This window comes from Cibotium barometz, chromosome 8 (genome assembly GCF_041138505.1).
Source record: "Cibotium barometz isolate CiBa-2024 chromosome 8, ASM4113850v1, whole genome shotgun sequence".
Lineage (NCBI taxonomy): Eukaryota > Viridiplantae > Streptophyta > Polypodiopsida > Cyatheales > Cibotiaceae > Cibotium > Cibotium barometz.
Window position 1 is genome coordinate 51940986 of NC_141053.1, and position 17810 is coordinate 51958795.

Genomic DNA, 17810 nt, shown 5'->3' on the forward strand with positions numbered 1-17810 from the left:
ATTTTGTTGGTCCCATTAAACCTCCAGCTCGTCACACGCATGCTGAATATATTATAGTCGCAACTGGCTATTTGACCAAATGGGTTGAGGCAAAGGCAACAGTCAAAAATGATGCCAGAACCACAACCAAGTTCTTGTATGAGTACGTGTTTACACGCTATGGCTTACCTATTGAGATCGTTAGTGATCAAGGTGTACACTTTGTAAATGAAGTCATAGAATTTTTGCTTTAAGAATTTATGGTAATTCACAAGCGTTCTGCACCCTATCATCCCCAGACCAATGGACAAGCTGAGAGTACTAACAAGATTCTCTGCACAGCACTCACAAAGATTATTGAGGGACATAGGACTGATTGGGAGCAAAAGTTGCACTCAGTTCTTTGGGCATATAGGACAGCCTATAAAACATCTGTGGTGGGCACAACCCCATTTGAGCTTGCTTTTGGATTAGACGCAATTCTTCCCATTGAATTTCTTGTACCTACTCTACGAGTAGCTAAACAATTGGATTGGACTGGTCATGAGCTTTCACAACGCGTTGACGAATTGGAAAAGCTTGATGAGACCCGCTTATTGGCGGTAATGGGGATGTATGCTGAGAAGAGGAGACAAAAGCAATGGTATGATAGAAATGTAACAACTGGCCGATTCAAAAAAGGAGACCTTGTGCTCTTGTACACACTTAAGAAACATAAGAGAAAGCTCAAGAAACGTGGCCTAGGACCGTTTGTAATTAATGAGCTTACTCCAAGTGGTGCAGTGTGTTTAGAGACACTAGAAGGTGAGCAAATGCCTAACTTCATTAATAGAAGTCGTCTCAAGAAATACAATGAACCATTAACTGAAGCCATGCTTCAGTTAATGGTTCAATAGAACCATGAACCATCTATTGAAGCCATGCTTCAATAGATGCATGCTGCACAAACATGGAAAGAAGCACTTGACCTACTTAAACGTCAGGCTCAAGAGGAGGCTAAAGCTAGAGTTGCAAAAGCCAAGGAGCGTCGCAAAGCTTCTATGTTGGCCATACAGTTGGCTACTGATGAACCATATGTCGATCCATTCAGTTGCCAAGGAGCGTCGCAAAGCTTCTATGTTGGCCATACAGTTGGCTACTGATGAACCATATGTCGATCCATTCAATATTCAAGTGTGCCTCCATCTTCATGAGACTACCTACTTTGTCTCTGCCTTAATTGACTCTGGTGTGCAGACTATAATGTTCTCTCGTTTGACACATGGATAGCCTTGGGTCAACCCACACTTGTACACATTCCTGTGGACCTACGAAGCTTCTCAGGGGAAGATAACCCTATAGAGGGAAAATGTGTCATTATGATGTCCATTCAGGATCATCAGATGTCAGTGCCCTTTTATGTGGCACGTAAGTCCAAGGCAGTAGTAGAGGCTGTTCTCGGTAGATCGTGGTTAAGTGCTACCAATTGCTCATTAGATTGGAAGAATAGACAATACAAGTTGCAAATTGATTCTGATTGCATCTTGGGATCTGCTACTCCACGAGCTTTATTGTGTCAAAAGGGTAATGTTTCTACCTTACACAACCCACTCTCAAAATCTGCTCTTGAAGCTCCAAAACAAATGATGTGGATAATTGATGAGTACTCAAGTGAGGGCCATGGCTGGCATGTTCCAACTACTCTAGTTGCTGCTCAAAGAAGGCCAGGCAAGAAGGAATTATCAATTTGGCTACCCAAAGATGCGTACAAACTTGTACCATCTAGTCCAGTTGCTAAACCTCCTAAAAAGCACATCATTTCCAAGCCTAAACCTCGGATTGTTACTCGATGGGTCCCAAAACATGTTCTTAAAGCACAAGGCTATTATGAGGGGGCAACAGCAATTTGGCTTCCAAAATGCCATGGTTTGCTAGGGGTAAAAGAGTGTTTCAGAAAGATTCCAAAAGCCACCCTTGATTTTCCATATCAGTGGGTGCAAAAGAAATCAACACAAACTCTTCAAGATAGGATAGGTGGCTGTGATAGCACCTACAAATCTACTTGTGTTGATCTTCCTAAAACATGTATTGAAACACCGGTTGTCCCAATTTCTCCTTGTTACACAATTCAACCATCAACTTGTGTACCTAAGACAAGTCCAAATGAGTCTCATTTGAGCATAGATTCTAGCATTTCAATGCCTAAATCCTCTTATCTTGCTCAAATTCCAAGACAATTGCTAAAATTCCCACCTCTTAAAAAGGATATACCTAAAACCAAAGATAAGGCATTAACACTACAATTGAAGCTCTTTGGTAAATCAATGTTTGAATAATGTAGTTCCTTATGCCTTTAGAAGATGTGTTCTTTTTGAGATAATCTTGTTTTTGATTGGAATTGTAATGATGGATATGAGTGTTCTAAATTTCATTGTTCTACGTCCAGATAACTCCTGATTGGATATTTGGCGAGATACATGTCCACCATGCATTGACCCTGATAGTACTCGACTTGATCATCGCGGGGGTTATAGTGCTCCTCTGTTTCAAACACATTCTAGGTACTTCTATGCTCCCTTAGGTGAAAATTGCTATGGGCATCACTTTGTCACGTTATTCTATCAACAGCATCACCCATTTCCACATTGTCAAGAGTGTGCACGACTCGTATTAGGAGAAGCTTCACATATTTGTTGGATATGCCGCTCTTACTTTAGACGATATGGCACGGGCTTAATGAAGCAAATTGTGGGTATTACACCCCAACGCCATAATCTTCTTAATGTGAGAATACCAGAGAGAGGACCAAATCAACGTAGATTACCTGAGGAGGTTCAAGCACAACAATGGAGGGATGCAAGTTTAAATGACTTGCAACCACCGATATTGCAAGCCCTCCTTCCCCAAGCCTCAAGATGTCAATATTGGATCAATATGAGTACCTATATTGCGCAGTTCCAAAATCGAAATTGTCTCCTTAACCTTCCCATAGAACCAATGCCATATTTTAGTGAGGAAGCACTCCTTCCTCTACCACCTTCTCCAGAGGCCGGTTTTTGTGAGGGGTTGTCTTTGCATCCTGAGGAAATTGATACCATCTTTCCAGCAGACGAGGACACGGATCCACCACGCAAGCTCAGTGACTCCACAATAAGATCGACAAGCCAGGGCACTTTTCTCCCATTGGGTTTTTCCCCTCGGCTATATTCGGTGATTGGCACCAATAACAAATTTTATTCCTTTATTTTCTTTTCTTGCTTGTTAATAAAAATTTTACAGAGATCTCCGCTAAAAAAGAGCATCAAACACGCCCCAATAGTCCACCTATCGTGCACACAAATTAGGAAGGGGGGAGACATGCTACGCCTACAAAGACCGAGGAGGAGCAATCTGCACAAAATCAGCAATTCATCAATGCAAACGAACAACATCAACAGGGCACTACAACAGGTGTATTCAAATCTTAATCTTTATTTCTTTATGTGCTTTTATCTTTTGGATATATGGTTTGCATGCTCACACAATGTTGGCTGGTTTAAGTTTTTGATTAGTTGTTAAAATATGGTGAGTGAATTCTAGATTCTTAGAAGACTTAGTAAAAGATATTTCTATCTAAAGACAGTGTAGGATATATACCAATGGAGTATGCTAAGTTCTTATGCTTTCAAGGTATATTAGTTATCCCTAGTAGTAGCTATCTCTTAGATATGAGCTAGGTGCTAGGATTAATAAAAAAATTTATGAAAATATACCCTAAAAAAATATATACAAAGTGAATTGAGACATGACGTGTCTACAGCCATGAGGAATGCTTGGTAGGACCTGGGGTTGTCTTAGCACCTTGGGGCCGATGCCTTGGTTTCTATGGGGTGAACACGGACGTCTAAAAAACTTCAGAAGAAGACCTTCAAGGAATATATCGCCTTGATAGATGTTGGTAGGACTCTGGGGTACACTATGGGCCCTCGAGACCGATGCCTTGGTTTCTATGGGGTGAACACGGACGTCTAAAAAACTTCAGAAGAAGACCTTCAAGGAATCTATCGCCTTGATAGATGTTGGTAGGACTCTGGGGTACACTATGGGCCCTCGAGACCGATGCCCTCATCTTCAAGGGGTACTCCTTATGTCATAAATGAAAGAAAAAGGGTCTGTCGCCCTTGAGATACTTAGCGGTCTTTAGATTCTCTTGGCGGAGGTCTCTTGGCCATTGCTTGGGTCTCTTTGGGATGGAACCTTAATCTTTATCACCTTCTACACACACATCAAAAAAAAAAAAGAGAGTTCCAATCACCTTTGCTCATATTTAGGAGTAGGTTTGCCACTTAGGAATAACTTAAATACTTGTAGGACATTGAGACTGAGATCATAACCGGCGGTGTACAAGCACACTTGCCTTTGCATAGCACTATCTACCACTTAAGTCTCACTTTGACTAGTCTTTACTCACCTATTTTAGTACTCATTAAAACTTTAATCAGCCTTGCACTTGTATGCTCACGTGTGATTATCATTGCTGGTTTTTCTTTTCTTTTCTTTTCTTTTCTTTTTTTCAATAAAAGACTTTACTTGTATCCATTGTTTTTTTGTTGCAGCTCTTGCTACTACCGCGCTCGAGGAAGTGCACAAAATAGGAAGGGGGGAGTGTTGCATGACAAATGAAGATCAATGCAAGGATGCAACAAAAAAGACACTTAGGGCTCTTGTAAAGAATTCCAAGTTATAGATGAATGTGGGAGAGGGCTTGACAACAATCCCACATGGGAACTTTTGGGAGTTCTAGAGTTTTTGTATAAAAGGTGGCCCATTTGAGAGCTAGAGGGGAATCTTTGGTCATTTGGTTGAGAGGCTCATAGAGAGAGCTTGCTCCATAGCTCCATCTCATGTGCTCTCCCAAGGCTCTCCATCTCCATTCTTGCTTCAATCTTGTACTCTCTATTCTCTACATTTTCAATGATATGAGGTTATGGCCTACACACTTGCTAATCTAGATTTCTTAATGATGTTTTGATGCTAAAATCTGATTTGTGAATTGTAGAGTGCATGTGATGAAGCTTGTGCATGAAATGATGTGTAGTTGAGGCTTGTGTGATAGCTCTTTGCATGTTCGATTCTTTGCATAAGTTGCATTTTTGTGCTTAAGTGTAGCCTAATCTTGATGCTTTGATTATGTTAGATTGATTGCTTGAGTGTTGAAGAAGGATTGAGTAGGACTAGAAGTCATTAGTGTGTGGTTAACTAATCTTCTCCCATTCGGGATAGCCTCTATGCGCTAACCGGGTTGAATTCACGGATTGACAAAGTGTGTGGGTTGGAGTGTAGCCTCCGCTATGCTATGATGTCCCAAACATGCACCTTCTAAAATTCTTTTTGAACTTCTATTTCGGGGGAATTTATTTTAATAAGAAGAGATATTTTCCCATCCAAAAATATCTAAAAACTAAATAACCTCTCTCTAGAATATTTTCTCTCTCTAAGCCAAAATAGGTAGAAACAAGATCTTTTATTATTATCAAGAGGGGATTGATTACAAGGGAAGATACTGGACATCTTGAGGGGCTGGGGAGGAATCTTATAGTGATCTAGGTGTACACAGGTCTATGAGATTTGGTATCATATATTGATAGGTTGAGATATGATGATGGATATAGAGCACATCATTATGCTTGCATGGCTAAAGTAATACAAGAGTTGGAACCCTCTTATTTTGAGCAGGCACTTGAAAATAAGAAATGGAAAGATGCCATAAATGAGGAGATGGTAACATTCAATGCAAATGCAACATGGGATTTAATGCCTTTGCCTAAGGAAAAGAAAGCAATTGGATGTTAGTGTGTGTATAAAGTTAAGCATAACCTTGATGGTTCAGGGAGCAGGTTAAGGTAAGATTGGTTGCCAAGGGCTATGCACAAACTTATGGTATTGACTATGAGAAAACATTCAGCCCTGTTGCAAGAATGACAACTATGAGAGTTGTCATTACTATGGCTGAAGGGTTGGTCTTTAAATCAGATAGATGTAAAGAATGCCTTCTTGCATGGTGATTTGCAAGAAGAAGTATACATGATGGAGACACTAGGTTATGAGAGTGAGACACCCAGATTTTGTGTGCAAGTTATGCAAAACCTTACATGGCTCAAAGCAAGCACCTAGAGCATGGTCAAACAAGATCAAGGAGTATCTTGTTAACATTGGGATTTCAGATATCCAATGTAGATTTTTCACTTTATGTGGAAAAGGCAGGTAGAGAGATCATGCTATTAGTCATCTATGTGGATGACTTGATTATCACTAGCAATAGTGATACTGACATAAATGATGTCATGTGGCTTTTGAAGCGAAAGTTTGAGATGAAGGATTTGAGCGAGCTACAATATTTATTGGGCATAGAGGTGGTGGAATCACCTCATGGAATTTTGTTATTGTAAAGACAATATGGCTTGGACATGTTGTCCAAGTATGATATGATAGGCTATAAGCCTATTTCAATGCCATTTGATTAGAACACAAAGCTTTTTGTAGATATAGGTGAGCTTTTGGAAAACCCCACTACCTACAAGGGTAGCTTGATCTACATGACCGTTACTAGGCCAAACTTGAACTATGTTGTTGGACTTGTGATTCAGTTTATGGAGGCCCCTAGGAAGCCACACTTGAATGCGGCTAGATGGATTCTCAGTACATAAAACTCCACAATTTATTATGGACTTTTCTATGAGACTAGTATAGAGATACAACTACATGGGTACATAGATAATGATTAGGCTGGTAGTGTTTTAGACACAGATCTACCAATGGTTTTGTATTCTCATTTGTGAGTGTGCTGCTATGAGTTAGACCAGTAAGAAGTAGCCACAATAGTTACCTTGTTGAGTACAGAGGTAGAGTACATGTTGAGTACAGAGGTAGAGTACAGGGGTGCTACTATGGCAGTTTGTGAGGTAATTTGGTTTCAGAAGCTATTTGGTGACATGGGTGAGCTTGTGGATAGGGCACTTGTCATTTATTGTGACAATATGAGTAGCATAGGGTTGGCTAGTAACCTAGCATACGGTTGGCTAGTAACCTAGTATACCATGCTAGAATAATGAAGCACATTAAGGTGCATTGTCACTTTGTGAGAGACAAGGTGCTAGCAGGTGATGTAGATATGGTATATGTCAGCATAGAGAATCAGGTGGCTATCTTCACGAAGGCATTAGGCACAGAGAAGCTCCATATGTTTAGGAGCTTACTTGAGTGTAGTGTGTGGAGTTGAGCTTGAGGGGGAGTCTTGAGATATCGAGCTCAACTAGTGCTACGGGGCGGACATTGATGACCCACTTGGGTGATAGCTTCTCTTTATTTAGTCTCTGTTTGGCTTGAGAACATGTGTTCACAAGTTGACAATAAGTGTTTCCATATGGGTACACGTGTGGCTGTGAGTTGGGAATGTCTTTGTATCTAGGTCTCAATTAGACTTGAGAACGTGCATTCACAAGTCTAGAAACCTACGTGGGATACTGTGAACATGTGTGAATGCCAATTAAGGAATTTTGGCACTTATTTAAGTGCCATTTTTTTCAAAATTGCTAAAAATTACTTTATTTCTATAGCATAATGTTATAAAGCCTTTTTCATTTTATGATATTTTTTTTTAAAATTGGTGTTGATAACATTGGAGTTTTTTGTCAATGTTTGCATGTTGCAATTGAAAGCATACTAGATTGTCAATTTGAAAGACTACATGTTTCTTCATTAACAAGGCTTGCACAAATATGATACTTGGGCTAATATATCTAGACATTTAGAATAGATACTATTTTTCACTCCTAGAAAGTTGAGGTAGTGTTTCATAAGATGTAAGACTCCTCCGTAGCCCTCAAGATGTCCAGTTTCTTCCCCTGTAATCAATCCCCTTTTCAAAATAATAAAAGATCTTGTTTCTAACTATTTTGGCCTAGAGAGAGAATATGTTTTAGAGAGAGATAATTCAGTTTTTAGATATCTTTGGATGGAAAAATATCCCTTCTTATTAAAATAAATTCCCCCAAAACAGAAGTTTAAAAAGAAATTCCTAAGGTGCATTAGAAATAAATTATAATAAGCACAAAAGTCCTTAAGGGTCTAATTTTTTTGAAAATTTTGGATTAAGGTTCTTATGGACCAATAAGATTAATCCAAATGTAGGGAGGAGATAAATTGAAGAATCAAAGAAAAACCCCCCAAAAATGAGTAAATGCTCACATAAGATGAAAAGTGGACTAAAAAAAACTGAACTTTGACACCTCAGAGTGGGGATCTCCCCTCATCAAGTAGGTACCTTTTTTCTCATCATTACCCCCAATTTTAAATCAATAAAATGAGATATTTTATCTCTCCTCTCTCCTATTTCAAAACTAGATCCAAAAAGTAAGCTGAACTAACCCAAAAATGGTCAAAAATTGACCAAACTGATCTCGAAAATTCTAGAATCAATTTGCTTGGTTAGAGGCTCACTTTTTCCTATAAATAGAAGCCTCCCCCTTTGTAAAAGCTTAATGGTGTTTATGCACTGTTACTCTACTCCTGTCCCGAGCCATCTACATTGAATTTCTTAATAATTCAATTATTTTTGGCCTAATCCTCTCCAAATTGATTTGGTGTGGCCACTCTTGCTTCAAACAAGAGTAGAACCCTTAATCCCTCAAGCCAAAGGAGAGCTTACAAGCTTCATGTAAGCTAATTTTCTTACTTATTTATAAATTTTAAATCTATGGTTTTCTTGATTTTTATGTTTTGCAGTTGATTGAATTAGATTCAAATGCTATGCCTTTTGAGGAAAAGGCCACCCCCTTCTCTTCTTTACATTCCAGCCTTTCTTAATCCTAGAAAGATTAAGGGATTAATTAAACTCTTCTTATTGTTTACTCTCTTGAATTTGGGAAATTATGTAGATTAGAGTTCTATGAATCTAATTTAAGTTAAAATAGAATGATAAAAATGAGAAATGGTCAGCCATACAAAGGAGGTTACGGCAAAGTTTTCCAGAATTTTATGGAAAAGAAAGTTTGTTTTTTTGTTATTCCAAAAGAGCAATTACCACCATTTTTTGCATCTAAAAGAAATATTCTAATTACTCCATGTACATTTTCACCTATGAATATGCATGGATATCAGTGATATTAATTATTAAATTTGATTTTTATGCATAGAAAGATGCATAAAGAAATTTTTTTAATTACAAAAGTGTTATTCTCAATAAATTTAATTTCTATGCATAGAAAGATGCATAATGGAAATTCTTTTATTATAAAAGTGTTATTCTCATTAAATTTAATTTTTATGCATAGAAATATGCATAAAGAAAATTTTTTATTATAAAAGTGTTATTCTCATTAAATTTAATTTTTATGCATAGAAAGATGCATAAAGGAATTTTTTTAATTATAAAAGTGTTATTCTAATCAAATTTAATTTCTATGCATAGAAAGATGCATAAAGAAAATTTTTTTATTACAAAAGTGTTATTCTTATTAAATTTGATTTCTATGCATAGAAAGATGTATAAAGGAATTTTTTTATTTTATAAAAGCGTTATTCTTATAAAAATTAATTTTTATGCATAAATAAATGCATAAAGAACTTTTTTTTAAAAAAAATATAAAAGTGTTATTCCCATTGAAGTTGATTTTCATGCATAAACAAATGCATAAAGAATTTTTATATCAAAATTAGAATTCTCTTAAATTCTATAGGTATTTGATAAATGAATATTCAAATATTCTAAGAGAGAAATTTCTATCATTTTATATTCACATGGATTGTAAAAAGAAAATTCAAGAAATCTATCGAGATCAAAATATTCAGATAAATGATTAATTTATTCCTCATTAGAATTCATAACTAATTTAGAAATCAGTTAAGTGAATATTCAAAGAAAGAAATTCAGTAAAATAGTAACTGAATTATCAAACCTTTTCGAGGAAGATAGTTCACGAAAAATCTTATCCGACACTCGAACCGTGAATCAGATGATGACCAAGACCAAACTCTTCCGTCAGTTTTGAGGAAAGAAGGTGTGACCAGTTTAGAATAATACACTCAAAACTCTCGCCAAATCTGAAACTAAGTTTGAGACCCTTCGAGTTGATCTATGGATCAAGGTTAAAGAATTCGAGGAATTCTCGTATGAAATTCAAAATTCCATTCAAGAAGTTTTGGGGATACTGATTCAAGAAATACTCATTGTATTCAAAAGAAAATCAAACCGAAAACTTGCATAGAAACCCTGTTTTCTTAAAGGACTGTCTTATGCCAGAATGCTGGAGGGAGCATTTGGTATATGTTTTTCTAAGGGAAGTTCGATTGCAATAGGTACCGGGGAGTGTTCAAAGGACGACTCACGCGACAAAGCCTTGACCAACCTCGGTATGATTGAAAAATGGTGTGCTTCTGGTACGATGGGTGTGGGCCGACGAAGCGGTCCTTGAGTGAAGTGCCAGGATACCTAAGGAGGATCCTGGAGGGTTCTGACCAGGCGATGCACAATCTCTCCTCTCTCCTAATTCAAAAATTAGATATTTCATCTCTCCTCTCTCCTAATTCAAAACTGGATCCAAAAAGTGAACTAAATTGACCCAAAAATGGTCAAAAATTGACCAAACTGATCTAGAAAATTCTAGAATCAGTTTGCTTGGTTAGAAGCTCACTTTTTACTATAAATAGAAGCTTCCCCCTTTGTAGAACCTTAATAGTATTTTCTACACTGCTACTCTACTTCTCCCTAGAGCCAAAAACAGTGAATTTATTGATAATTCATTAGTTTTTGACCATTTTCTCTTCAAAAGAACTGGTGGCCACTCTTGTTGCAAACAAGAGTAGATCCCTCAAACCATCAAGCCAAAGGAAAGCTCACAAAAATTCATGTAAGCTATAAATCCTACTTTTTCTTTATTTCATTTAATGGTTTTCTAATTTTTATTTTCTTTAAAATGAAAAATGATGTTATGCCTTGTTGGAAAGGCTTTCCCCCTCTCTTCAATCTTGAATTCAGCCTTTCTTTATCCTAGATATGTAATCAAATTCTTAGAATTAAACTTTTCATATTGTTTCTCTTTAAAAAGGGGAATTTGATTAGTTTAGAATGCTTTAAACCATTTGGGAGAATTTCTAAGTAACTTGAGAATGAAAAAATTGAAGAATGGTCAGCCATACAAAGGAGGTTATGGCAAAATTTTCTTAAATTTTGTGAAATAAGATTTATCTTTTATTATTCAAAAAGAGTAATCCCCATCGTTTGTGTATTCTAAAAGTGTTATTTTCATTCTAGCATAGAAAAATGCATATTAGAAATATTTTTATTATAAAAGTGTTATTTCCATTAGAATTAATTTATATGCATAGAAAGATGCATATTGGAGAATTTTTTTTGTTCTAAAAGTGTCACTTTCATCAAAATTGATTTTTATGCATAAATAGATGCATAAAAGAATTTTTTTATTATAAAAGTGTTACTTTCATCAAAATTGATTTTTATTCATAAATAGATGCATAAAAGAATTTTTTTATTCTAAAAGTGTTACTTTCATCAAAATTGATTTTTATGCATAAATAGATGCATAAAAGAAAATTTTTTATTATAAAAGTGTTACTTTCATCAAAATTGATTTTTATGCATAAAAAGATGCATAAAAGATTTTTTTTAAATTGTAAAAGTGTTACTTTCATCAAAATTGATTTTTATGCATAAAAGATTTTTTTAATTATAAAAGTGTTACTTTCATCAAAATTGACTTTTATGCATAAATAGATACATAAAATATTTTTTTTATATAAAAGTGTTACTTTCATCAAAATTGATTTTTATGCATAAATATATGCATAAAAGAAAATTTTTTATTATAAAAGTGTTACTTTCATCAAAATTGATTTTTATGCATAAATAGATGCATAAAAGAATTTTTTTTATTATAAAAGTGTTACTTTCATCAAAATTGATTTTTATGCATAAATAGATGCATAAAAGAATTTTTTATTATAAAAGTGTTACTTTCATCAAAATTAATTTTTATGCCTAAATAGATGCATAAAAGGATTTTCTTTTATATGAAAGTGTTATTTCCATAGAAGTTGGATTTTATGCATAAATATATGCATACATAATTTTATATCAAAATAAGAGTTCTCTTTAATCCTATGTTTAAATCCCATGAATATTGGTAAATCAATAAGTAAATACGTTGTGAGAGAAAGTTCTACCATTTCATATTCTCTAGGATGGTAATGAGAGAACTCAGAAAAACTATCGAAGTCAGATTTTTAGATAAATGATTAATTTATTCCTCATAGGAATTTGTGATTAGTTTTGAATTCAGTTAAGCAAATACTCAATGAATGAAATTCAGTAAAGTAGTAATTGAAATATTACCCTTCGAGAAAGATAGTTCAGGGAGAACCTTTGCAGACACTCAAACCCTAAATCAGACTATGACTAAGACATAACACCTTCGTCAGTTTCAAGAAAAGACGATGTGACCAGTTCAGAAAAATTCATTCAAATCACCCACCGAATCTGAAATCAAGTTAAGACCCTTTGATTTGGATCCGAGGATCAAGGTTACAGAATTCATGAAATTATGTTGGAATTCAGACTTGCGATCTAGAAGTATTGGGATACGGATTTAAGATATACTCATTATATGCAAAAGAAAATCAAAAATTTAAACTTGCATAGAAACCCTGTTTTCTTAAAGGATTTTCTTACGCCAGAATGCTGGAGGGAGCATTTGGTATATGTGTTTTTCTAAGGGAAGTTCGGTTGCAATAGCTAGCGCGAGGAGTGGCATTGGCTACAGAGAAGCTCCACAGATTTAGGGCTTCGCTTGGTGTACATGAGATGGAGTTCGAGGGGTTGAGATATCGAGCTCATCTAGTGAGGCGCTGGACACTGATGACCTGCCTAGGGGATAGGCCCCACACTTACACCACTCGCATGGTTGGTGAGATCATGGGTGATATGCGGCCAGTGGGATGACAGGCTGTGTGACAGCCATTCTAGAGACTGATGGCATAGTTATAGCGCCAGCTCATCTAGTTGGGTTCACACTATATAGAACCCTAGTATGTATTTGGTTGAGTATTTCATATGGTGTGTACTCTTATCTTTATATATGGTGTGTTGAGTGTTGTGTGAACAAGAAGAAGATTTCCAGCCTCTCACCTTGTGTGTTCTCTTTTAGGGTTTTGTGAGTGTGTGCATGCTTGCAATAGCTCAAGCTCCCTTCTCCCCTGCATCTTTTCAGGAGAGTGAGGAATTCAAATGAGAGAATAGAGGGGAGGAGGAGAGGTAGGGATGATGACTATGGGAGGAGGCATGAGGTAGGAGGGAGGAAGGAGGAAGGGAGGGAAGGAAGTGAGGAAGGGATGCAAATGAGAGAATAGAGGGGAGGCAGACAAGTGGGTGTACAAGGTCAAGCATAACTCAAATGGATATGTGAAAATGTATAATGTAAGATTGGTTGTTGCAAAGGTCTATGCATAGACATATAGCATTGACTACTACTACAAGAAGACATTCACTCCATTAGGATGGCAATCATGAGAGCTATCATTGTTATGGCTATAGGTCAAGGGTTGGTGGTCTTTGCATTAGATGTGGATGAAATAATGCATTCTTGCATGAGGATGGCAATCATGAGAGCTATCATTGTTATGGCTATAGGTCAAGGGTTGGTGGTCTTTGCATTAGATGTGGATGAAATAATGCATTCTTGCATATGGAGATTTGCAAGAAAAAGTTTACATGATGCAAAGTGATACACATCCAAATTTTGTATGTAGGTTACACAAAGCCTTGTATGGCTTGAAGCAAGCACCTAGAGCATGGTCAAACAAGATCAGGGAGTATCTTGTTACCATTTGATTTTAGATATTCAATGTAGATTTTTCACTTTATATGAAAAAGACACATAAAGAGATCTTGTTGTTAGTAGTGATTTGTGTAGATGACTTGGTGATAGTGATACAAACATACATAATGTCAAGATGCTTTTGAAAAAGAAGTTTTGAGATGAAAGACTTCAGTGAGGTGTGATGTTTTCTTGGTATAGAGGTGGTGAGATCACCTGCTGATGGCATTACGTAATGGCATTTTTTTTGTTATAGAGGTAGTATGTCTTGGACATATTGTGTTCAAGTATGGTATGACGGGTTATAATCTTGTTCACTGTTATTGGAGTAAAACACTAAGCTCTCGGGGGGTGTACTCTTAAGAATATGTACATATAACTGCATTTAAAGGGTATTAAAAAATATTCTTTTTTGTGAATTTTTACTTAGTAAAATGACTCCTTTTTCTTTACAAACTTACATTTTTTTTTCAAAGTGATATTTTAAACCCCCTTAAGTAAATAGATTTCTATAAAATTTTCCCAAAATCTTGAATTTAAAAACCCCTTCTTTTGAGCCCATGTAGTAGACTTACCTGGGGCCTTTTAGAGGTGAGCTTAAAGGACCCTACTATGTATAGGTGCATAGTGGGTAGCTTGATCTACATGACCCCATTACTAGGCCAGATTTGAGATGTTTTGTTGGACTTTTAAGTCAGTATATGTAAACCCCTAGAAAGCCACACTTGGATGTGGCTAGATTCGCCAAACACATAAAGTCCCCTATTGATTATCAACATTCCTATGAGGCCAATAGGAGACAAAAATAGCTACATAGATGCTGATTGGGTTGGTAGTGTCCTAGACATGATATTTCCCACCTTATGTTTTCTTTTGGGAGTTATATTATGAGTTAGTGTAAAACTACATGAGAAAAAGCACATTTTTCTAGAGCACAAATGTAATCATCATGTGGTGCAAGAGAAACCATAACTCTTGAGAAAAATCAAAATTATTGTGATGTCACAACCTACTTGATCCTTAGAACACAAAATTGAGAAGGACCTTCCCAAGTTCAACAAGTTTTAGGTTAAAGAGAAAAAAAAACTATAGATCTTGGCAGAAATTGAAGATTGAATTTTAAACCCTTGTTCAATAAGTTACAGGCTAAAGCAAATCTATTTTTTGTGGATGATGAGACAAACTTAAAAGTAGAAAAACAAATCTTACAAGTTTCTCAAACCAACTTTTCTAGATCTTGGCTCAAACTCAAGATGGAAAACCTTAAAACTAAACCATTTTCTCAATCTTGGCTTAGGCTCAAACTTGAGTTTAAAAGGTTTTCAATTCTACACCAATAGAAACAGTCATTTGGGGATTGTAGTAAGACTAAATTTTAGAAATCGAGGTGAATTAGATGGATTTAGCTTTTTTTTAATGTACACATTCAATTACAAATATCTACTAGCTTGTAACACTGTGCCTCTCTTAGAGTTCTTACAGCTCTTGGCGCAGATCTTATACCTCTCTCTCTCTCTCTCTCTCTCATTTTTACACACACACACACACACACACACATGCACAAACACATGAAGAAATAGCAATGAGGGCTTTCTTAGTAATCCATAGAGAGGTATCCTAGAAAGGGGATTTGTGAAGCATGCATTAGTGGAGAACATTGTAGGAAAAACCTTTCTCTCTTTCTAATGCATCAGCTTCATGAGATAGGTAGCATGCCCTTAGGGTTCATCTCACTCTAGTGCTCTCGAGGAAAAAGGTACATTTCCACTTCCAAAATCTTCCTAAAAATTGAGGATGACTATGAACCATGTAGTTTGAGCTTGATTTGGGCTTACCATCATGAGATTCATGCGTGACCATAAGTTGGAACCTACCTACCTCAAGAGAATGCAGCTCCACTTTGCTTGGTTCTTGGCCTCTAGCCTTGCTTACTGTTAGGACTTAGCCTCAAGAGAATATGGCTCAAACATAAGTTTAAGCTTTGCTTGGATCTTGGCCTTTAGCAATTGTGGCTCAAACTTAAGTTTAAGCCACAATCTCTAGAGACCAAGTCCCAAGTAAGGCTCAAACGAGCTCTATCATAGGCAAGTCTTAAACTTAAGTTTTAGCCACACCCAAGAATTAACCTTAATATATTGAGGCTTAAACTTACGTTTGAGACCCATAGACTTTGAGCCTCTAGCATTGAACATGAAGAATGCACACAGTCTCTCCTTAGGTAGCACAAGGGACTTAAGTTATTAGTTAGAAATTGACATGTCTTATGTGAGACCCCTCTTCCCCCTCCGCGCACCAGATTCCCGGTTGCTCTAGCAGCGGAAGTAGCTTCCTCTTGCACGGGGCAGGGTTTCCCACTTGGGGGCTCACCCTTGAATGTCCGAACATGAGACTAATGTGGTGGTGATTCCAAAACCGAAACCGAGAAAATTTTCCTTGCCCAGAAAACGGGGACGATTCCACTTTTTTTATTTTCTTAACGAATTTTCTAACGGGTTCAAGAGATTAAACTATCCTTCACCTGAATAAACCAGATAGAAGGAAAACTATCATTGACTTAATTTGAAGAAATCAACGCTTTTTTCTAACTGAAATCAGGCACAGCCACCATTGATCTAATCATATGAGGAAATCAACGCTTTTTTCCTAACCGAAATCAGGCAGCACAACCGTTGATCTACTCATTTGAGAGACTCTTCAGAGTTTTATTTAACTACTCGAATTCTAAGCATATTCCTATTATTTCAATTTAATTATTAAAATGCCACTGATTCCAGCCTATTTGGCCCATGGGTTAGCCACCACCCAACCATTGGAATTGGTAGAGCCAAACAATTACTCACCCACCTATAATTGAATGCCTTTCTTAAATTTTGCTTTCGAATATACAGATACGCACGCACTCCTCTTTAAAACTTTAACATATAAAATAATCCATTGACAAATAGTTATTGGTTACAGATATCATAACTCAAAATTTCCATCTAGTCCCTTGTTTCTCAAAAAATAGTATCACTCTAGACTCTCCGTTGGGACCAATTGGTAACAATGAGATCCAGTAACAAATTATAATAATCATTTCGTCCATCATACATATCTTCCATGACATACGCATGGGTGTCCTAGGCACCGCGATCCCGTGCATCGCCTGGTCAGAACCCTCGAGGATCCTCCTTAGGTGTCCTGGCACTTCAATCAGGGACCACTTTGTCGGCCCTCGCCCATCGTATCGAAAGCACACCATTTTTAAACCATACCAAGGCTGGTCAACAGGCTTTGCCACGTGAGCCGTCCTTTGAATACTTCCCCGCCACAACCGAACTTCCCTTAGAAAAACATATACCAAATGCTCCCTCCAGCATTCTAGCGTAAGACAGTACTTTAAGAAAACAGCGTTTCTATGCAAGTTTTCAACTTGATTTTCTTTTGAATACAATGAGTATTTCTTGAATCAGTATCCCCAAAACTTCTTGAACGGAATTTTGAATTTCATACTAGAATTCCTCGAATTCTGTAACCTTGATCCACAGATCAATTCGAAGGGTCTCAATCTTAGTTTCAAATTTGGCGGGAGTTTTGAGTGTATTATTCTAAACTGGTCACACCTTCTTTTCTCAAAACTGATGGAAGAGTTGGTCGTGGTCATAGTCTGATTCACGGTTCGAGTCGGATAAGATTTTTCTTGAACTATCTTTCTCGAAAAGATTTGATAATTCAGTTTCTATTTTACCAAATTTCTTTCTTTGAATATTCACTTAACTAATTTCTAAATTAGTTATAGATTCCAATGAGGAATAAATTAATCATTTATCTAAATATTTCGATCTCGATAGATTTCTTGAATTTTCTTTTTACAATCCGTGTGAATATAAAACGATAGAAATTTCTCTTAGAGTATTTGATTATTCATTTATAAAATACTCATAGAATTAAAACATAGAATTTAAGAGAATTCTAATTTTGATATAAAAATTCTTTATGCATCTG